At 41.4% G+C, this 23,212-nt stretch overlaps 1 protein-coding gene across 2 annotated transcripts in view; it reads right to left on the bottom strand.

The window, feature by feature from the left end:
* The window catches only part of LRRC8D (leucine rich repeat containing 8 VRAC subunit D), a 49,982-nt gene that overhangs the window by 21,322 nt on the left and 5,448 nt on the right, over positions 1–23,212 (bottom strand). Inside the window, exon 2 of one of the 2 annotated variants that reach the window (XM_066325180.1) lies at positions 16,713–16,852. The exons of the other annotated variant lie outside the window; for it this stretch is intronic. The gene's annotated coding sequence lies outside the window, so the exon portion shown is untranslated. The remainder of the gene's footprint in view (positions 1–16,712; positions 16,853–23,212) is intronic. 2 annotated transcript variants of the gene reach the window in all.

Below are 23,212 nucleotides of genomic sequence, written 5' to 3'. Positions count from 1 at the left end.
TCTGCCCTCACCTCAAACCTTAAAAACAAGATTTCTAGAAGCATTCCCATTTGACAATGATTCACCACAAGTGACTAACTTTTAAACATCAGTTAGTCAGTTCTTAATTCGTTTACTTTTGCAATATCACAGAGCAGTAACGTGTCAGGACAGGAGTCGCCAAGGGGCACAGCAGTCCTCACTGACTACCTCTGCTGCTTCTGAGAAAGGGAACAAGAGACAGGACTTGGAAGGAGCCAGGGAGTAGCAGAGGACCACAATGGGTTGAACTGTCTCCATCCCCCTTGCATCAGATGCCTCTGAAGGCATAGCTTTACTACATCTCAGAGTCCTGGTTGCTTTAATTTTTCCAGTATTTTGGTGACTATTAATGTCAAGCTAGCTGATATATGATTAAGTCAGTCTCCCACTCTTTCCTTGTCTATTCTTGCACAGCTGGTTTTAAGACCCTCAATACCAACAGTTATGAAAAACTGTCTGCATGTCTACAGACTTTTCATCAAGGCCTTTAAAACAATGAAGTCACAATGCTGCTGATTTACATATGGGCATCCCTAGAAGAAATCTTAACTTACTAAATCAGACTTAATCCTCTGTTGTAATTGCATTGATGGTATCACATTCTATACTTTCCCAAATACAGAAGAGTATTGACAAATATTTCTACTTTTTTGCATGAGCTACTTCATTACCTGCGTCTAGTAATTGGAATTATTTCTAACAGTTGAGCTGCAGAAAATATTCAGTTAGTTCTCTAACTTACTTCCTTAACTTCTAATTGGCATTTTCATATATACATTTTCCCCTTAATTACTGCTTTTCTTAGAAATTTCTTCATGTGTCCCAAAACCAGAAGTCTGTTAGTACAGATTTCTTTCTTTAAACCAGAATTTCAGCTTTTGGACTATTTAGTATCTTCTTACAGGGATTTGTTTTCCATTCACTTATTTTTTTCCCTACAATGACATCAAGTTCTCTGTGATGACAAATATGCTCTTTTGAAGCATTAAGTATAATTTCTTTGGGGCTGTTCTCTGTTTGTCTATCCTTCACATAAATGGGTCACACTCAATGGTCCCATGGCAACCACCAGCCATGTGATACCAAGTCCACAGCAGCTTTTCAGCTGAAGACCTGAAACAAGAATTGACCTGCAGTGGGCTAAATTTCTATGGCACTGAACACCTTTCCATGATGCCAATAGGATGTTCAGCACTCTGGAGGCAACCAAAACAAAAGTAAACAGAGTGTACAAAGAGAAACAAACCTGTACATCTGTGGATCAGCCATTTCAGACATCTCTAAAAAGCACCTCACAATCTAGTCCTTGACTGTAAAGATGAGGTATTTAGCAAGTAACCAACTTGGGAACCAACCAAACTGGGCAACATACAAAGTCAGACTCCTACCGTCAGCCTGACCCTCACTCTGGTTAAGAGCTTCTGCAAACCCAGCCATCTGCTGCTGTCTGATGAACAAGGCAAAATGAAGTGACCTCAGTCTGATCCCAGTGGGACACTGCCACAGAAACTGCCCTCTCCTCAACCAAGAAAGGCAGTGCAAAGCACATGCACTCAGAGCGTAGATATACAATGCCCCTCATCTGCCCAAGGTGAAGGCATCTGTGCTCTACTGGGATCTACCCATCCTGTCAATTAAACCTTAGTACAGAATCAGTCCTTAGCCTCTAGTAGCAAATCTTTCACTGGGCAAAAAACCAAAGTATTCAGCAAGAAAACTACAACATTTGACTTTATACTTGCCTCAACAGTAAGAAAAACATTCAGAATCTTCCAATTCACAACCTTATTTAAAGAATATGCTAACTATTCACACACAGTTATCTATGTTCTAGAAATGTGGCAGTAGCAGCCTACAGATGGAATTCTGCAGTTCAACATACATGATGGACCTTTCCACCTAATCTCACATAGCTACTGAAACACATACTTGTATGAATTTCGTTAAATTAGAAATTCCTTCCTGTCTTTCACAAGTCAAATTCACTAACTGAAAAGGCAATAATCTGTGTTCTTGCTGTACATCAGCCACTGCAACTTATTTTGACTGAGGAAAAATAGCCACAGTAGTGCAGGCATTCCTCTTTTTATTAGAATAAAAAGAAAAGTAAAGAAGGAAGAAAAAAAACCCAACCTGTCGCAATACATTAAAATGCAAAATTGGGAGCTCTGTCCATAGCTTCTCCAACAAATTCTCCCTGAATTAGGCAGTAAATATTCAAAACTGCCAGTCTGCACAGACAGTTCAGTCTGAAGTGCACAATCCCTGTGCCAGATTCCTCTGCCCCCTCCTCTCAGGCATGAGCTAAACATTACTATGCAGGTTGCCAAAAGCCTCAGATAACAGAATATTCAGCCTTTTTCTACTACCCAGATTTTGCTAAAGGCACCCACTTCATACATATATCTGAAAAAAAAACTTTTTATGGAATGGGAAGATTTTCCGTTTGGGAAATGCAGGATTTGCTCAGAGGGCTTGCACTCCAACTTCCTTCACCCTCCTTCCATCAGTTTAGAAAATCTCAGAAGAAATCAGCAGCTTAACCCACTGAAGGACATTCCATTCACTGTAGAAGATTAAATATGTGAACTAGAAGTTTCTACTGAAATTTTCAGTCATTACACAGTTAGTAACAGCTTTAAGGATGCCATCAGCATCATTTCAAAAGTCTATTGCAAAGACTAAAGTCAATTCACATCCTCTCATAATTTCTGCTTAAAGTTAGCAGTCAGAAGGTTGAAAAATTAATTCAGATGAAAGTATAAGGTGACTTTAAAATACAAGTGCTATTCCTGACTAGTAATACATCTGCATCCCCATAAACCCTCCCAAATCCTTAAGAACAGCCTTCCTATATAATATAATCCACCTGGAAGCTTTGTCTGCGTAAGGCACTTTGGATTAATTCTTAAGACAAAAAGCACGCAAATTAAAAAACTGATTTGATTAAACTGCTTGAGACCTTCTTCAAATGCTTTTCTTCAGAATGAGAGTGACTCTCAATTATTCTCCCTCCAAGATGTAGAACAGTTGAAGCAATTCACTTTAAATTCACACCTTCGGCTGACTTGAATAATTTCTTAACGGCATGTGAAGACAAGCACTTAAATTCCAGAATGACACACAGAGTTTACTTGGGACTAACTGTCCAAAATATCTCCCTCGGGAGAAAGGCCCAGACAACACAACACATCAGGACACTGGTTCAACACCAAACCATTCTAAGAAGAATGCAAGAAGCCACACAATCGGAAACGCTTGAATTGTGGTGAACGGAATTCCTGATGGTGCATTTGCTAGGTTTTGGAGACGCATTTCTAGCAGGCACCTAGCCTTGGCTTGAAAAGCCTTTCATTCTGACACAATTATCCATTCCTCTCCAGCCCTTCCTCCACAAGCTGCATTTCCCAGCTGCTCTTCCAAATCCCAGCCTGTTGCCATAACAGCTGACACATAATCTAAGCTGAGGCATAATCTGAGACAAAATATGACAGCCCTTTCTTGACAAATTTTAAGCATCACCTGCCTAAAATGTAAAACAACTTGGAACAGAAACTGCAGGTGCAGAACCAGTAGAGAAGTGCTTTGACTTCAGACGTTCCCTCCCCCACAGCTAGGCTCTCCCTGTTTCTTCCTGGGGATACATCTTCAGATCACAGCCACAGCCTGCTGCAGATATAGATCAGCTTTGCTCATCCCACCATTCTCTGTCACTGGCAAAAAATAGCTCTGGAGGGAGAGGAGGAGGTTTTCAGCTGTTTTCTTCTCCACTTCTTTCTCCCCTCCCTTGCAGTGAGGGAGAAGCCATTTTCTCATGTTCATGGCTTGATGTCAGGGTAACTGTTTTCTTACTCTATAGAGCAGCAAGTCTCCCCATGTGCCTGTAAAAGAAATTTAATAGTAGCCACAATGTTCCAGCAGCATCCTCAGCAACATAATCACCAGGATTTTCATGGAAGAGCTGAAAGAAGCTGGCTGGCATATTACTTGTTTCCTTACCAAAGGCAGCCCAGAGAAGTGGCTGGAGCCAAAAGGAGAGGTCTGCATAGATGCATCTCCTAGGCACCACTGATACTCTTACAGGGTTCAAAAGAACCACAGGAGAGGGACATTTTCCTAGACAGAGTCAAAAATAGATGGAGGAAAAGCATGTAATACACTATTCTTTAATTTTCTCATAAACAGTAACTTTTTCTTCTTGAAACATTGATTGACATCTGATCCTGTTATGAACAATTCTGAGGCCTCCCCCACAGAGCATCTAAGCTGCATCACATTAAAGCTGTTCCTTTCTCCTTGCCTCTAGCATATTCCTAGCACGTAAACAACTCTGCTGTGCACACAAGCAAAGGCACAGCCAGCTAGTGAAAGCTGCAGTACTAAGGGCACCATAGGAACCCATCCAACCCTAATAACCCATTAATTTCACAGGGCCCTGTATTTATTAACTAGAAGCCAATTGCTATCAATGCAAATGTACATGTGAAAAATTATCCCAGTGGAAAAGCTGAAGGAATATTAACAGACTTATTTTTCACAGGCTGTCATGTTTCACAAGCTTTGTTACCCCCGTAACTCAAGCATACAAGAAACACCAGTCTGAATGGTGGAAGAGTTGTGACAGACTAGGAGAAAGGCAGACTAGAAGTGTCAGGAAATCCAGCAGCCTTACTGTCTGAGGATTTCAGCTGATGTGACACCACATGATAAGTAATGTTCTTGTGGCCAAGCCTCAAAGCCCATAAGGGACTATTTCTAGTTCAGTTTAATAAAAAGAAAAAAACCCCCAATCTTACTTTTCACCTTTTCAACAGCGAGGTAATTAACAGGAGATACCTTACAAAAGTTACCAAAGTTAATGCACAAGGATTGCTCAGCCACATACTTTGTGTATGTTAACTCCCACGTACCAGGCTCTGGACCCAGACACGCAGGCGAGCTGCCCTGCTGAGTCTGCCTCCTGAGGGCAAGTTCCAATAGCCAGATTCGCCCACTCTGCCATGGAATCCTCTTACAGCACCACCGCTCAACTCACAAATCTCTCTCTGCAGGCAAATCTGATAAGGTCTGCAGGAAACACTGATCCATCTCTGACCTCTGTCACATCCATCCAGGGGTTCCGCCGTGATCCCAGAGAAAAAGTTGATGTAACTGCAACTACTTCTCTTCAGGGACTTCTCTGCCTTAGGATGTTTCCAGTGGCAGGAATCCAGAGCAAAGTGGCTCTCAAGTTGTGAGCTAAAAACAGCTGCACTGCCAGGCTCCAACACCAGGACCCAGAGCAGGCCAGGCTGCCCAGGATGACCATTCCATTTTCCCCTTCAGTTAAAACACCACCTGGCGATTTCTTGCTGTCCTGATTTCTGCTGTCCACACCTGCTTTGTAAACTGGAGCAAATCAGTCACGTCCCAACATCCACCAGCTTCCTGTGGCTTTTTTCTCACATTCAAAAATGTCAAACTATGAATTCCAGACCCTAAGTCTTCCTTTCAGAACGCAAAGTATCACCCTAGTCACACACACCCCTCCCACTTCTTGTCAAATTCCACTGCCCATACTGACACCAGAGCAAGTTTTATATACTTCAAGCTGTGAAATCATCTTCTTCTTCCCAGCATCCCTCAAGAGTAAACTGCTTTCCTGTCCTCCTCTCTCTACAAACCAGCAGGTGAACACCCACTCAATCCCGCACATGACGTTTACCAAAGGAGGTTTTGCTGGAGTAAAACAAGCATTCAAGAAGGTCTAGTTTTATAAGTCAGATTACATATTCTTCCCTGCAGCTAAAATTTCATCTCCACATTTCCTATTTTCAGTGCTTTTATCACAAATTAAAGAGGTAGCAGGAGGGAGAGCTTTCTCCTTCTATATTCTGTGCCCGGGCAACTGGTGGTTTCATCACAAAGGTCAAAAAACAACCTCTTTTTACAAAACTTCCTGAAGTCTAACTCTAATGGTATCCTTGCTAAAATCCCTACTCATAGTAACTCTGCAGTATGCAATATACTATACAGCATTTATAAAGCAGTGCAACTAAATCTTAGCTTTTGACTACAGTAAAATAATGTTCACATATTTAATCATGTGCAGGTGGGAAATTTTAGACAAATCTTCAAAGACAGAGGCTTTGCAAAGTGCAAGTTGTCAGCTGCTGCTGCACTTTACATATCTGACAACATGCAATGTCACAAACACCAGCGCCAGAAGGTTATAGCTACATCTTAGTACCAAATATCTGGCAGCCTTTTTCTTTTCACAGAAGCCTGATCAGAAGACTACAGCCAATCCATTGTTCAGGATTTAACGATTAAGGGGATCATTACACTGAAAATGTGAAGCATTTCAGGTTTAATTTATGAACGATAGCAACAGCACAAGGTAAGATTATTACACATTTTCATTCATCTTTCATTCTTATAAATAAGTAAAAATGAAAGTTTGTACAGTGGCTTTTTGTACACTGTCAGCAAACAAATGCCTTGATGTATGTTCACCACACACTAAATATTCAAGATTCAGTACCTAAATTGCCCAGGATTGCACATAGCATGCTTTTAATTAACCAAAACCACAAAAGACAGGTTATTACCTCTTCTAATAGCAGAGTCACAAGATCTATCCTGTGTCAAAGATCTGCCCCAGACAGGGGCACTGAAGAGGGTATCAACTTACCTTAAAGGAATCCGGAAGGTTGCTGAAATTTCTGTGCCTTTCATGGACTGGTTTGGATTGACCCCACATCTTTGACCTATTGCTGTTGAAGCCCCTCCCCAAATAGCCATAATTTATGCTAATTTAACTGAATTCAAAAGGGCCCATTTTGAGTCATCCTTTCAGGATCACACTGCAATTCAGCAGAATTCTTCACTTTTACCACTATCCCAGCATAAAGGCAGAAAGCACCCTGGACCCACGGTTTCCCATTAGACACCCAGCTCAAATGCAAACCTCTAGGAATACAAATCCTTGACTGACAAATGTCCACTGAAGAAAAGCAAGGAACCTGTATGCCAGAACTCCTGAAAATCAGGAATGCCATTGCCCATGAAGCACCTGGTATGCACCTCAAAAAGGTCATGAGGCAAGTATAACCTCAGCACAGAAAATAGGAACATTTGGCTCCTTCAAAGTGCTGTAGCCTCATCAGAACACTTTGATTCAAATTTGACATTTATATCTCTATATATAATGTGTGAACAAAAGCAAAGACAAAGCAACATTTGCAGTTCAGGGAAAGACATCAAAAGAAACACATCTCTAGTACTCAAATGTTAAACTGCATGTGGGAATCTGATGATCTTTTGAATGACTGAAAGCTAGGACACAGGAAAGGGCATCTTGCTTTTAAATTAATTATTAATCAATCTTTTCAGCCATCAAATCCCTGCAATGACTCATCCACTTGCTTTACCAAAGTCTAAACTGTTATAGGGAGACTGCAATTCCACTGGAACACTACCCTCCTGAGTGCAATACTTAACCCTGTATATATGAGAAAGGATTTTAATAGATTCATTCCTCTCCCAGAAAACCATCAAGTTCTCCTTATAACTGGAAAGAAATATTACAAAAAAAAAACCACAACCCCAAAACACACACATACACAAAAAAATCCACCCAAAAAAATCAAAACAAACCCAAAGTAAAGAAAACAAATATAAAAAGAGAAAAGGCAAAACAGTATTTTACTGTTTTCTCAGAATTTTACACTGAGAGAACCAAGAGAAGATAAAGTCCACCTCAGTTATTCATTGCAAAGCCAGTATTCTTCCAGTGACAGTATACACTGTAAATAGTAAGAGGATTCACATAATCAGAAATCCTCAATTATCATGTCATTGAACTATACGATTCTCCTACACACATTCAGACAGTTTCTACTGTCTGTAAAGGAATTTAGGGAACTGCAGATTGATAGAAGCTACTTTTTAAGTTTACAAAATTATGAACTTGATCCTACACCCCACATCCATGCAGATCTCTTTTTTGACAGCTCTACTAAATAAAATGAGCTGCAAGACTGGAGCTCAGTTGGTGATACCTATGTACAGAGCTTGCTCTTTTCCCATGCTAAAATTATATCAGAACATTACAACACATTTGCATATCTCCCACACATGTAACTTTTTGCCGGCAGTAACAAGACGACATCAAGGCTTAGAAAACGTACCAGAAAGAGACAGAACAAGAGGGTGGAGTTTCCTGCAGGAACACCCAGGCTGAAGTCCAGCAGCTCCCAGCGAAGGTGCTGCTGCTCCAGCAGCCCGATGCCTTTGGATCAGGCTCCCACTATCGGGTGTCAAATGTGCAACTCCACCCAGAAAACAAAAAGCTTCCTATTGTTTCTCTCCTCTCCACAGCCTCCTGGCTACTACCAGGAAAACCAGTATCACTTCATCATTTTTCCCTAAGAATGATTTACATCTTTCCCTTTTACTGTGCTCAGCCTTGGAGCTAACACAGAATTAAAGGAATAGGACAAAATAGTCTCTGCTGCGTTATGTCCCTCAGTCTCTCTCGTATGGTTTTTCTGGAAATATTTCTAGTAGCAGCCCAGAGTGCTGCTGTTGATTTTAATCATGCAGAAGTAATATGAAATTCACATGACTACTGTCAGTTTTCCAGTCACACAAGTTAAGCAAAAAAAAAAAAAAAAAAAAAAAAAAAAAAAAAATCAATTAAAACAATCTGATCTTTCAACTTTTACCTAGGAAAGCTATAAAAAAAAACAAAGGTAGAAGATCTTTGGAAGAAGTTTGATTTACACACTGCTGCACAGTTATTTTCAGAAAAGCTTTTCATTAAAAAATAAAAATCATTACAGCACTGAAGGTTTTTGACACTTTTGCCAGTGTGGAAAAAAGTAATCCGAGCCAAGTAAAAGCAAGTAATAAAAAGTCACAGGAATACATCTAATTTGCCATGAATAAAGTGTTACTAAGGTGTGAGAGTGAGTTTAAGTGATTTTGGAAGTCAATAATGGAATCCAATGTTACTGAAGGTATGCTACACACTAGAGATTCTAACTTGAATACTAAAGTTATAGGGAGCCATGGCCTTCCTTCTGTATCTTTCCAGGAGCCCTTTTTTACCAGTCTCACCCTACCACGACATCCCAATAGCAAAGCTCAGTTAAAATGCAAGTAGAATAAGACAATTAATCTGAAAGTCAAGAAAGTCAAATATTGTGCAGGAAAATTTGAAAACAAGCCCCTACAAGTGCGACAGTGTAACAGTAGCTAACAGACCAAATGCAATTCCCCCCAAATTATTAATATTTGTTTGTTAATGATCACGTTAGCTGCAGAGGAAGTGTCTTTGTAACATAACATGATCAAGACCAAACTACAAAAAAAAGTGAAAAATCAAAAATTACTTTTGTTAGTATCAAATTAGGCCAAGTACACACCACATACATGGGGATAAGATCTACTCCAGGAAGCAGGCTTTTTAACACCAGCACACTTAAGATCAAAATTACCAGGGACTGTGGAATGGAAAAATGCAGAACCGCATAAAAGGAAGGCAAACCCTGCTTACAAAATAGCAGTGAGTCAGCTCCTGAGGACTGGTCTATGACTGCTGTGAAAACAAGATGCACATTCCTTATGTGCACTCCGATTGTACAGAATGAAAACAAGCCCATCCCCTAAATATGCTGTTAACAGAGTAGATGACATTGCAGAAAAAGTGTCAAGAAACATCAGTAACACTGTTCAACCCATACAAACTTCAGAAAACATTTTCAGCCAGTGCTGATCCACAAAGCCTTTTAACCATACACACATCTACTCCGTATCTGGGGCATTTAATAAGCAAGAAACACTCATATCCATGGCCTCAGAGCAGTAACAGCTTATCTTGAGGACATCTCTAACTCCGAAAGGTCCTTGAGATATTCTTTAATGAATCTCTTTCTAAAATGCCATGACCCTTTAGCTCGTCTAGTTCCATCATCTGTAATCAGACAATCTATAAAAGCAAGAATAAACACCAAGGCCTTTTGTGACAAGCTGTGAAACTATTAACAAGACACTTAATACCGTAAGGAACAATACATAACATAAGTACTCCACACATTTATTTAGAGAACACAGTTATATTTTCCCTCGTTCAAAAATCAAAGATAAATGGTGGGTTTTCATAATCCGTCTCCCTCTTAGCAAGTGCCCTTAGCTACAACCAGCTCTCTCCTTGACCACATTATGGCTCATTTTGTTGGTGCTGTTAGGGGCTTTCTGGTCTTCTGCTCTTTTTGCTCGTTTCAGATGTTATTGGTGAATGGGGTTTTTCCTGGTATATTGATTACTTCTGGAAAAAAAAATAATATTTTCAAAGAATTAACGCGGCACACACGCAGGGAAAAAAGTCCAGTATGTCAGCTCTATCAATATTACTACGCTGACAACTATTGGAACAAGGTGCTGACCACTGAATATCATGCCAGCACAAAATGAATGGAAGCACCCTGTCCAACCTCTCTGAAAAAACAGAAACTTGGAAGCCAGCTCATTTCAGGGAAAGGATTAAAGGTTGTTTTTTCAGGTGTCCCTGTACACCCAATCCCTCCGCCAGACGTTGCAGTTTATCATTGCTAAACACTTACACTCCAGAAGTACCTAGAGACCTCAGGCAGGCCAGGACCTCAGCATGCAAAGTACAAAACTGATGCATAATACTTGACAGCCCATGCCTCATCATATTTTTCAATTTCAAATGTTTGTCTTCCCACTAACACAGCTATCTGAACAACCCAGACGAGGAAAAGAAACTCATTGGCACTGCAAAAAACCCACCCAAGTTCCACCACCAAGGTATGAAAGTGCTATCCAACACACAAAGAAAACAGAAGTAGCTCTGCCCCTCATTAGGATATTACACATAAAGATCTAGGTGAAAGTTAAATCAAAGCAGGTTTGGGGCTTTTTAGGTTAGCATACCTCCAACTAGTCTAACAAAGACAGAAGAGTGTGTTGAAATAAGCTTTGTTTAATGTTTATGGATGAGAGTTCCAATTCCCATTTTCCCATCTCCTTCACCCTAGACATATCCTTTCAGTGAAGGGAAGAGTTTCTCAGTTGCTGCCTTCAGTTTGAACCCTGGTTTAGACAGAGCAGGGGTGCAAAAGCAAATGAAAAGAAAATTCAAATGAAACTGCAGGGAGTGGAACTAGTGTGCTAAACCTCACGTTTGCATCCCCTGAATTAGTTCCATTAAAGGTGAAAAAAATATGCAATAAATCTGAAATTAAGCTTAACAAAATGACAGAGTTCTTGGCAGCCTGATTATTTTAACAAGTTGACAGCCAGTTATTTCAGATTGTCTCAGTTTAAATACACATACCAGGACAGCACAGTCCAGAAGAGTGGGCCAACACACTCCTGCATGATTAGCTGTGCTTCATATTCCATGTTGTCCCTTCTGATACCTCCCAGCTCCATCACCACCCATCTCTCTTCACAAATACTCACCCAAATCCTCCAGAGATTACCTGCAGCTCCCCATCCCGTTGCCTGAGCTGAAAAGGAAAAACTGGAATTGCTGTGAACCTGACTGCAAGTTACTACTCATCAGTGACAGCCCAAGGACCAGAGAGTACAGAGATTTAAGAAGAAAAAGCCATCAGTCACCAGCCAAAAGGTGGTGACTTGAGAGGTGACTGTCTGGTTCTATCACAGCCCATCACTCCTTGCATCTAAAGAAAAACCCATGCAGCAACCCTACTTCCAGTCCCTCCCATCTCATCGATGCCACAGGAATGTCTGCTGCTCCCAGCCTTTGGCAGCACTACCAGCATCTCAGCCCAGTGTCATGGTAGGCAGCAAGTCACCAAAACACACGACCTGCCAAAAAGGCAAAGCATAACCAACAATCTGGCGGGGTTTTGGAGGGGAAATGGTGGTGTGGTATTTGAGCTCTGCCTCTATAGCCTTAAACTACAATGCTTCCTCCTTAGTCAAGATTGGAAAAAACAAACCAAACCCAAACCTGGGCAGTGCTCCCCTTAACTACCACAGAACTTCAAACAGCACATGGCAGGGCCTGGGGGAAGGGGCTGTATGACGTTTTCCTTCCTTAAAATTTTCTTTTCATGGAATAGTTTTTCCCCCAGTGTTTCAAATATCAGTAATGTTAACAATCATTACATTCCTTAAATAATTACTTGAACTGCCCATGAAAATTGTTTTGCAGTCTGCCTGAAAAAATGTTTTACCTCGAAAGGTAGATTCAGTTTATGAGCAGAAAAAAAAAAATCACTTTTTTTTTCCCCAACTCCTGCAGAATGTAATAGTTAATGGAATGGAAAAGAGACTGATGCTTTATGGATCAAAACAATTCTAATTATGGGTAGAAGACTTTTCCATGTTTCCAGTAATACACTGAGCAAAACCTACTTCATGAAATATAGTCAGATAAGCAGAAAGTTTGGGAGCTCATTGCTCAGCAACAAAGGCCAGATTTTTATATATATCCAATCACCGGAGGCAGTGGAATGTTGTAATTGCAAGCATATTCTAGCACTTGAAATAATAAATAGAACTAGAGAAACAAATATAATGTAAATTTAATTTTTTTCTAAAAGAGGCCCATAAAAAGCTGTGGACAGAGTAACACAATATAACAACTAAACCACAGAAGCACTAAAATAATTAAGCAACAAAGAGCTGTTCGTTCTTTTTTTCCCTTGCAGATCTCTCTCTCTTTCCCCATCTTTACTATCTGAGGTGCAAGGGAATAATGTCACCAACATCTTATGATATGTCCTTTTTACCAACATGTGCAAATACAGCACACTACGAGACATGTCGGGCCCATCCACACAAGGAAAACCTGGTGTTGGGAAGGTCATCTTTTCCTCAGTCCAACCCCTCCCGTGCTTTCTCAATTGCTGGAAGTGTTTCACCTCTCCTGAAACCAAATCTGGTATGCACAAGGACAGGCAGATCTTACTCTTTGGCGCTGCACCTTACTACACCGATCTAGTGCTCCATGCTCACTCAGCCTCTGAGAGAATGACAACTGTGAAGGTGCTGCCTTCTTCAAAACAGCATCACCTACCAAAGACAATAGACAAAGCCTGAGGGAGCAAACACTGGGAATCACTTCCCATCTATCCAAAAGGCACCTCCTGAGATTCCAGTCAAAAACTGAGAGCAGGTAGGTATTTCAAAACAGCATCACAGTAAGTCAAAACATGTAGCTAAGAATACTGCAGCCCACTGAATTTGATACCCACCCAGTATGAAACAGGTCTGTGAACACAAAACCACGCAACAAGACATTACTCCAGAGAAGGCCGAAAGAAAACAGTGCTGCATTTTGATCCTGCTCAGATTTTTCTCTGCCATAGCAAGCTGGCAACAAGCCCTGCCAGTGCCATCTCCTTCCCCTCCCATGCTGTGCTGGTGCCACTGCCCGTGGCCAGCCTGGGTTCAGGCTTCAGGAGGACAAGCTGGAAGCAGCTCAGCTCACTGACCCGTGCCTCTGGGGACTGGCTTCTGCTATCAGTAATGGACAAGTCTCCTGTCTAGGCAAAGAAATACAAGAGCAAAAACAGTGAAAAAACACACCTAAGTGGGGCTGTTTCCCAGCTCTTTTCCAGTTATTTTTCAGTTTCTGTCTCTAACGACAACTTTGAAAATTCTGCTGGAAGGATAGGAAGAAAGAAAAGATAAACCAACACGAAAATTGTAACACTGGAGCAAGATACACAAAAGTTCTTTTCATTGCAAAGAATTACTCGAAAGGACATCTATATCTGCACTAAAGAAAACATTGCTTCTGCCTTGAGGTAGCCTTGGCAAGAGCACTGTTGCAAGCAAAAAAACAGTTTATCATTTTGGAGGGAATTTTAATTTTTTAGTTAATAAGCTTCTAATTACTACTTCTGGTACTGAAACACACACAAGGGAAACAGCCCTTGCTCTCCAATCCCCTCATCATACCTGCTCCTGGCAGCGGGGCAGCAGGACCAGCAGTCATTCTGGTTTCCAGCTGAAGGTCAGCATCGCTACTTATTTCGCGCATATAGTAAACAAATAGCTTATACAGAGAAGTTGTTCTTAAAACAAATCAAAAGCACATCAAGTGAAATGTGATCTAAAATAAGCCAGCAATGTTTCAGAATATCACTATTTCCCCTGGCACTTCAGGATGCTGCAGCTGCAGAAATTCCTCTAAAACAATTCAAGATTTAAAGCTTATGTTCCCACAAAAAGAGGTTTCCAGACAGAAATGTATTATAAATATACACACACACTCCATCACAGTAACCAGACCAGAACACTTGCACAGGAACGCCCCTAGCCATACTTTAACACTTCGTTCATTGAACTGTATCAGCAAATATTTTTTTTCTTGCTCCCCAACTACGCCAGCAAAAATCTTACTGCAAAGGCCCTTCTAGCGACTGCAAAATTTTCCTGCCTGCATAAACCATTCCTTTCACAGGACATGGTATAAGCACTACTAGCAAAAAAATTTCTTCTCATACCAGTAGAGGAACATGAGAAGGAAATGGTGAGACCAGGTAACAAAAGTGTGCAAAAAGGAAGGATGAAAGAAAAGAAGAGCATTGCATCAGTCTAGCTTATGTGTACAGAAAAAGGCAGGAAACTGTAAAAGCAGTAACTGCCCTCACACCACATGTGAGGGTGCCAGAAGAAACTGAACTGCAAATTCACAACATTACTACAAGAACTAACAGCACAAAAACACTGCATGCTGGTCAGACTGACCAGCTTGACAGTGACAGAGCTGGCATTTTGTTTTCTATTTGGATTTTTGTGCCATGTTTTGTGTAATGTATAATCCTGAGAAACAAGTATCACCTAGAAACTCGAGCATAAGCCATTCCATTCACCTCAAGTGAATACTAACCCTGTTCTCCCCAAGACTTCAAGTGTCAGTTGTGTTAACTGTTTTACTACTGCTAAGATACTAAGCACAATTTCTTTGCTAAAACCTATCTCAGAACTCCAAGCCATCTGTAAAAGCCTCTTACGAGCAAAACCATCTACATTTTTCCCATCCAGGAATAAACAACATCTCCACTTTTCCTAATGAGCATCCTTATAATACAGACACATCCTGGCTATGTGAAAAATACTCAATATTAAGACTAGAGGAGCGTGGGTCAGAAAACAACAAAAAAATTTAAGACAGATTCAGTACAATTTTAAATGCCCGCCTGTCTGTGTTTCTACTCAAATATAAATCTTTTCTGTATTCCCTGTGCCTTTTATTTTTTTTAAACCCCAGATCTGCTGCAGGTTATCCAGCCTGCCACATCACGTCAACATAGAAACCAGTAAGGCCTGGCTGCAGAATTTAGGTCAGCTCGTCTGTGGAGTACATAAGGTCTTCCACACAGCCATGAATTTCCTAGTAATGCTTCAATAATCCCTCTTCATCCTGCTACACAGCTATTTCACTAGGAACTGCTAGCTTTCCTCTAACTCCCCAACAAAGACTCTCCACAGGAGGGATGTTTGCAGGCAAATGAGCCACTATCTCTTCCTTGGGAAGCAGGAAGCTGGTTGTTGAATCAAATAAATGCTGATTCTTATTTCCCAAGACAAAAAAAACCCCAAGTGAAGTATTCACAATGGAGGCTAGAAAAAGAGCCTCTATCTTTTAACCACACCAGTAAAGAAATAATCAGAGCTGGAAGGACATCAGCAATAATTTTTTAATAGATTTTAAACAAACCCTCACTGCTTCCACCTGGGTCAATAAATAAAAAAATGTGACTAATAAATTCAGACAGTCTAAGCAACAGAGGCTAGTATTTCTGGAGAGAAATTATCACTTGAGGTGAAAAAAACATTGTGCCTCTTCAAAGACTACTCCCTCTAACAGTGAATTGCATGCCACTGCCATCCTAAGCATTGTTGTACAAGCCCACATAAGCAGTAGCCCTGTTCTTAAAGGATCTCTAATGGTACATAAAAGTATGCAAAGTCTTTTCAAAACATAGTCCTCAGAGCAGGAGTTCCACATAAGCTGAAAAGTACAGTTATGTAAGACAAAAACCCCAAAGTGAATACAATAAATCAAAACCTTGAACTTCTCTGTCTTCATACAAGATGAACCTAACTAAATCTTCTCAAGTATGACAATCTGAAAGATGTGAGTGCAAGAATAAATACCAGTTTCCAGGAATGGTTACAGACATCTCAGCAAATAAAAACACAGCAAGCAAGCTGACAGTTGGCTTTGTCTTAAAACCCATCAGTCTGTTACCTCTCTGTGCTCTACAGTTCATCCATGCTCATCAAAAGCCAGCACTGAAGTCTCCCTACTAGAACACAGAATAAAGCTAAGGAAAAACCTTTCCTCAAGACATCAAACTGCTCTTCAACATGCAAACATTTGCTAAGAGTATTCCCAGCCCATTCTTCACAACTTACATAAAACCTGAAAATGGTATTTGTAGACACATACTGAGCTGTGCTTCACGTTAGATGCGCAAATCAAATACCCCAGAAAACACGTTGCATTTGTTTGTATTCACTCAGATCTGTTACAGAACTCAGACATCTAACATGCACCCATGCCAGGCCCACAGATGTGGCTGGCCTTTCTGGGCCTCCACTGCATCACACGTTAACAGGATCTTCTAAAGAATATAACTTTTTATAACCAACGATCATCCATAACTTAACTTCTGCCATTCCTGGCTCAGTACCTGATCAGGCTGTGCTTCTCCGCCCTCCTCCTCCGGCTTCAGCTGGGCTGAGCGCTGGCTCCTGAAGGCTCCAGCAGCAGGAATACCAAGCCAGACTCTGATGATCACTTTCTCATTTTGACCAGTGCCACAAACTCCTCCTATATAAAAACAAACTGCTGTGAATCAAACTGGCCAAATAAAGCAGTCATGGTAGTGGTGGTCAGAGGAATGTCACTCTGTAACACAGAAGACAAAGGTTACTCATCCTTTTGCTGACGGTGCTTCATCTCTTGGGAAGACTGAGCACAGCCTTGTTTTAGTAACTTTGGAACTACCCTAAATGAGTTGTCCTATTCTCAAAGACAGTAGACTTCAAATGAGCAGTTTGCCATTTCCCACATATTTTCTTAAACATATTGGCTCACCCTAACTTAACCACGAGCACTACTACTTCTACATAATCCCCTCCCTACACCACCACAAAAGCCAGACCAGACCCCAGTGATGTGGCAGCTGCACAGTGCACGTGCTCCACACAAACACTTTGATGACATTTCAACCACGTTACAGCCATATGCCAGGCAAGCAGACCACCATGAGTCAAATGAGCTGCTTGGAAAAATCTCAGGAAAACACCTCTATCCTCTGGGATGAACAAAACAGAGAGGAAGTGGGATTGTCCCTCTCCTTCTTTGGCCCAAAACTTCCACCAGCTAAGACCCAGCACAGCTGCCTTCACCTCCAGAGACCCAGAGGCTCCAGGGCTGTGCAGAGCACACAGATGGAAAGCAACAACTCAGCAAAAAAAACAATCAGACTCCAGCAGGTAATTCATGAATATTTATTTTAGTTTGTTGCTTATTAAGTATGCCTTGTTATAAATCAAGTATTTTACAGTAATTGCCTCCAATCAACAAACACGGGGAAAGCTGCTATGTAAACCAATGTTGTTCCACATCCAAAAGGAGTCCCTTAGCAACAGGCAGGATTCTACAGGACTTTCAGTGCACAGCTGGCTGGCTGCCACTGCCTTGCTGCACCCCAAGCAGCACTGCTGTGTGCCCAAGGTGCTTCTAGCACTGCCAACCACAGCACACTGTGCCAGGCTGCCAACACCAGTGCAGCGGGCACTCACTGCAAGGGTAGTAAGCCCCAGGGACACAGAGCAGAGGATGCTCCACAGCCAGGGACAGCCAGCTGCATCTCCTGCTTCAGCCCCCAGCCCATTGCCTCCACCCCAGCAGAGCCTGCAGCAGAGCTGATCTGCCCTAAGAGTCTGCACCCAGCACCAAGAGCAGTGCACTCATCCACCTGAGTTGCTCCCAAACCACTGCAGAAAAAAATGCAAACCAAGGCCCCCCCATCACCAAATTTTTCTGAGGCCTTTTTTTCTGAGGCTTTTCCAGAGGTGGCACCCACCACCACTCAGAAGCACACAGAAACAAGCCTTCTGTAAAGCTTTCCACTGAGATCATTTTAAAGGTCAGCAGGAACCTGCTGTTCCAGGTTCCTTCTTAGCAGTAGAGACCCAGGATAAGGAGATGGGGAAAACACTGTCAAATGCTCAAATTTAATATGTCTTATGGACTTTTCTTCTTGAAAAGACTTGGAGTGGTCAAGTGGTTCTCCAGAGAAGCCAATATTTTACGCAGAACTGGAGTTTTCAGAGTCTCTAGGTTTTTAAATACATGGAGGAAAAAAACTGTGACTAGACGCTTTCCAAAGGTCTACCTTTGGAAAGCCTTCCAAGCAGGCTTCAGAACAGACCTTTGGATCATACTTGAGGTCTAACAGAAAACGCTCGTAGCCACGGGGTCATTCACCTTGGCTGCTTCTGTAACTCTATTTTTTCATGAGGTCAGAGAGCCGTGTAAGAAGGGCCTAAACAGAGTACACCATGCCCTCCAGTCCCTCCTCAGCACTGCCTCCAAAGGCAACAAACCACTTCCTAAAACAGCAGGCAAAGGCAGTTCCCACCTTCAAAGCAGGAGGACTGTGTTTTTTGAGAATGTATCAGCATTTAAGGAAAGAGGCCAGGAGAGGCTGAACAGCACCATCACCACACTTGGAACAACAGGAGAGCTTCTCTTCAAGAGCTGAATCACAGTCTGAAAGACTGCTGAGGTCCATCACCACCACCCTCCCCTTCCCAGAACAGGCTGAGCACATGGATTGGATCATACCTGGAGGAAATGTAAAGGATAACAAATGACAAAACTTAAAAATTTTGGTTTAAAACAAAAGAAAACAAAAAAACCAAGCCAAAACCCAATCTAAAAATCAGAAAAAGCACAAATTCTTATATAAATCATAGCAGTCCATAAGTAGATGTTTGGGCAATGCCAAGACTAGTGAAGGATTCTTCCCCACAGTTCTTGCCACAAAAATTCTCATGGATTTTGTCCCAAATCCCATTTGACAAATTCTCACTTTATGCTACTTCCTTCACCTCCCTCTCCCACTTTTGAAGTGACAACCTCAATTTATTAAAACAAAGCAACATCTTTCTTACAGAAACATCTGCTTTGATACAAGAATACACACCCACGGGTATAGTCAGTATGTGGGACTGTGGCTGTGAAGGAGATTAAATAAGAAGCACATGCACCACTTCTCTTTTAACCTCGTCCCCTCTGGCACACATTCACTTCAGTATTTTTCTTTCGGGGCCCTACAGCATAGGGAAAGACACCACATTTACATTGGGGTGTTGGCATCAGCCGGTGCCAATTTCATCTGAATCACAGCCAGGCACTTGGCACTTCAGGCGTAACACCTGCAACCTCCAAATGCCACGTCCTCAATACAGTAGCCTACATGTGGCTGCCTCCATTTCTACAGTCACTTGATCAAACATCTTTTTCATAAGGGAAAACAATACTTCTGATGCTTTTAACAGGGAAATACTAATTGTTAACAGAGTGAAAAAAAAAACAAACCCAAACAATGCACTTAGAACAAATCACTATGAATTCTGTAAAGAAAGGAAAAGGAGGGAAGTCACAGTATTTTGGGGAAGAGGTAGAGATTTTGGAAAAAAACCTCCAACAACCTCAGCTAATTAAATAAGTAAGCAGTCCCACTCACTAGAGGTTTAATTTCAGTATGACCAAATAATTCTCAGTTCTGCATGCATCTCCAAGTACCCAGACAACAGCAGACATTTGACAACCTCTTCAGTTAACGTGCCACCTTCCTCCCTTGCTGCTGCATAAGAAAAACAACAAACCAGCATACAGGAAGAGCGTCATGCCACCAAGAGAGAAGAAAAACCCCAGCACCGATACATACTGTAGAAATACCGTCAAAAGTAGCATGTAACCTAATCAGATAAATACCAGAATTTTTTGCTATCTTGAGTAAGTTTTGCATTTAGCTGAAGCTGATTTGTGGCCACCCTGCTACTTAACATTCCTGCTCTCTCCATGGTGTGTGTCTGGGAAAGGCATCTTGCCCAAAGCAGAGGGTGGGCTGGAAGGCAGGACTTCCCCTTTCAACAGCAGTGCAAGCTCAAATTTGCTCCAGCTGGTCTTGAAACCACACTCCCCTTGGAAAGCACCCTAGGCATTGCTCCTGCTCCATGGGAGCCAACAGGATCCCACTGCCATTCCCTGCAGAGCTCATTGTCCATTCTAGGGCCTTGCTGCAGCTTTTCACATAACACCCAGTTTAATTTGGGAGCTCCCTGTAATTCCTCCCTTCTCTTGGTGGCCACCTCCTCTTGCCCCATCCATGAGCCAGAGGCTGTGTGCAAACTCCTCCCCACTTCCTCTCTTCTGCTGCAGACAGCAGGAAAGCAAAGACATCGACAAATCAAACCTTGCTGGTCAAGCAGGCAAAACTTCTCACTGCTACAGCTAACTCACTGTCTGACCCACAGGCAGTACGAGAGGGGACCACTTCTGCTAGCTCTGGTATAACACTCTTTAGCAGATAGCAAACCAGATAAAAGATTTTACAAGTTCAAACAGCAAACAGGTAAATAATCAGACACTGAAGAAGTCTTAACATGGATGAGGTGACAAAAATCAGCACCTATGAGAGTGTGGAGGGCCACCATCCTCTCTTCATGCCCTAAAGAAAGAGCAGAGAAGGGGTTTTCTGCTCCTCATACTGACCAGCTGCACACTGGTTGTTTTCAGGCTGCTCTGGGCCACTGTGCACATGGACAGACTACATTCTTAAAATACGAATGAGGCACGTGCAAACCATTAGTCAAAACCATGCTTCTACTAATTCAACCCATAAGCTCCAGGTACCCATTACATTTCATGCAATGAATTTTTTTCAAATACTTTGCTTTCAAGCTGACTCCAAACAGGGAAAACTTGGCTATTCCACTGTGAGCACAAAAGCCTTGTTTCTGGAATGAGGCACCCTCAAACAGAATTCCTACACCTTCCACTTGCAGAACAGTATATATAACCTCAAGCTTTATAATTCTATGTTATATTTACTCACACTTCTCTCCACAGTTTTATCATCTCCTTTTCTTTGCCTCACCATTACTATTTTCTTCTGTATTTTTGCATGTTTTTCATGGTTTTATTTTTAGGCTTCACTATCTTTGTTCTCCTGTAACTCTGGCCTCAGTGGTTTCTTTCCTTAAAATCTGTTTGGGTTAAACTGATCAATGCTAACAAAGACACTCTCAAATTCACCTCTCAAGGTAAGTACCTCCTAAATTAACTTTCACTAAAAGTAAACATGGCATAAATACAAGATTTAAACACTGGAAAAAGAATCTTGCCCAGACCTGTGCATTTTTCCCTTTTCTGAATGAATATTAGCACAATTTTGTTTCTCTCACTCCACTCCTTTTTCTAAGAACAGTTTTCTTCTGTTACTTTTCTTTTAGACACCTTCCTACCCACTTTTCATTGGGACACCAGCACTGGTTAAGTTCACAATTTCTGCAGCACCAACAAGCCTTTATGTATCTGCATTCCTCCACTTCCTTGTTTCCTGAGCAAATAGATTTGTTGTCAGAAGGATGAAAAAGGAGAGGAGCAAAACTATCAAACCAGTTTTCCCTTTCTCTCTACTATCAAGGACAACAAGGCAAAACTGAAGAAATTTCGTATGGATTATAAACCAGCAAACATTACATTAAAAAACCCTCAATGCATGAAAAGTTTCATTTCCCTTTTATCAGTTCCCCTGCTAAACTACATGGGTTAGGCTTTGTTTCTTAATTTAATTAGTCAGAAAGTACGTACATAAAAGTTTCTGGATATCAGCCACTGAGAGGAGCCCTGTATGTGGATTTCTCAGTTTGTATTTTTGAACACCAGTCAGATTAACCACGAAGTCTGGCTCCTCTGTGCATCCTTGATGAGGGCAATTGCTAATGCATGTGGAAAGCATGTGTAATCACAGTAGTGCCTAGAAACAAAGCAAGCCAGTGCACCACCTCTAACACTGCTTCCTCAAGTTCTAACACAGACTGTCACACCAAAGCAATTCCTATCCTCCCTTTCCATAATCTGTGCACAAACCACCATTTATAAATATGCAATATGGACTTCTCCCCCCTCCCCATTATTCACTGATATTTGCATTGGTTTAGTGGACAAATTTATACAGAACAATCCAAACTACGTCAGCTTAACACCGTATTCCTCTGTGCAGGACTGCAAAGGCAACAAAATGCCTATTACATAACACTTCTGTATAAAATATTCATTTGCACAGAGAAAGCTCTTGAACCAAAAAGTTATTTTCAACGATTAACAAATCAGTATTGTATAAGTCTGGTTGCTTAATCAGTGTATTTGAGAAAATAACAAACCATACATTTTATTGACATAACATGAAAAAAAAGCAACTTTTTATGTGCACATATCAAAATATATCCATCCCTAGCATATGCAGCAAGCCTGCAGTGGGGTAACTGCAGGCATCAGCATTTTTTATACAAGTTCTCACACCAGCTGAAAGCATGTAAGCTTCCTTCCTTTCCTTCCCACCCACCCATCCTAAACCCTTAAGGGATTAAGGACAGGTAAATATCCAGACATCATATTTGTACAGATACCCCGTACACTTGTTCTGTCCTTAAAGCTATGACCTCAGGTTGGAAAATCACTGCAGCAAGAGTGAAGTGCTTCAACGCTTTTTCCATACAAAAAAAAAAAAAAAAATCCCCATTTTTAACAGGCATGTTGGTATCTGTACCATTGGCCAGACTTGAAAACACTAGAGGTGTGGCAGCCCTGGCTTCTGTAGGACCCAAGGGCAATCAGGAATAGCTTTTATAAAGAAACTTCTCTCAATGCTGACTTGTAAAGAATGAAGTTCAAGCCAGGAAAAAAAAGACAAACCTGTACCTTGGCTGTGACTTTGTAGCCATTAGGTTGCATGAGGACAGGTAGGAGCCTGTCTCACTGCTTCATTAGAAGGACTACAAAGAGCCTTCATGTATGGGGTTTTTCCTTTCTCTGTGTATCTTTACATGACGAATACAGGGAAGGGGTTCATCTTGAGCAACACTCTCTCCAGGAGATGGTCTCATCATA

Source organism: Sylvia atricapilla, chromosome 9 (assembly GCF_009819655.1).
Source record: "Sylvia atricapilla isolate bSylAtr1 chromosome 9, bSylAtr1.pri, whole genome shotgun sequence".
In the NCBI taxonomy this organism is placed as follows: Eukaryota; Metazoa; Chordata; class Aves; order Passeriformes; family Sylviidae; genus Sylvia; species Sylvia atricapilla.
This window is presented reverse-complemented; position numbering and strand designations above follow the sequence as displayed.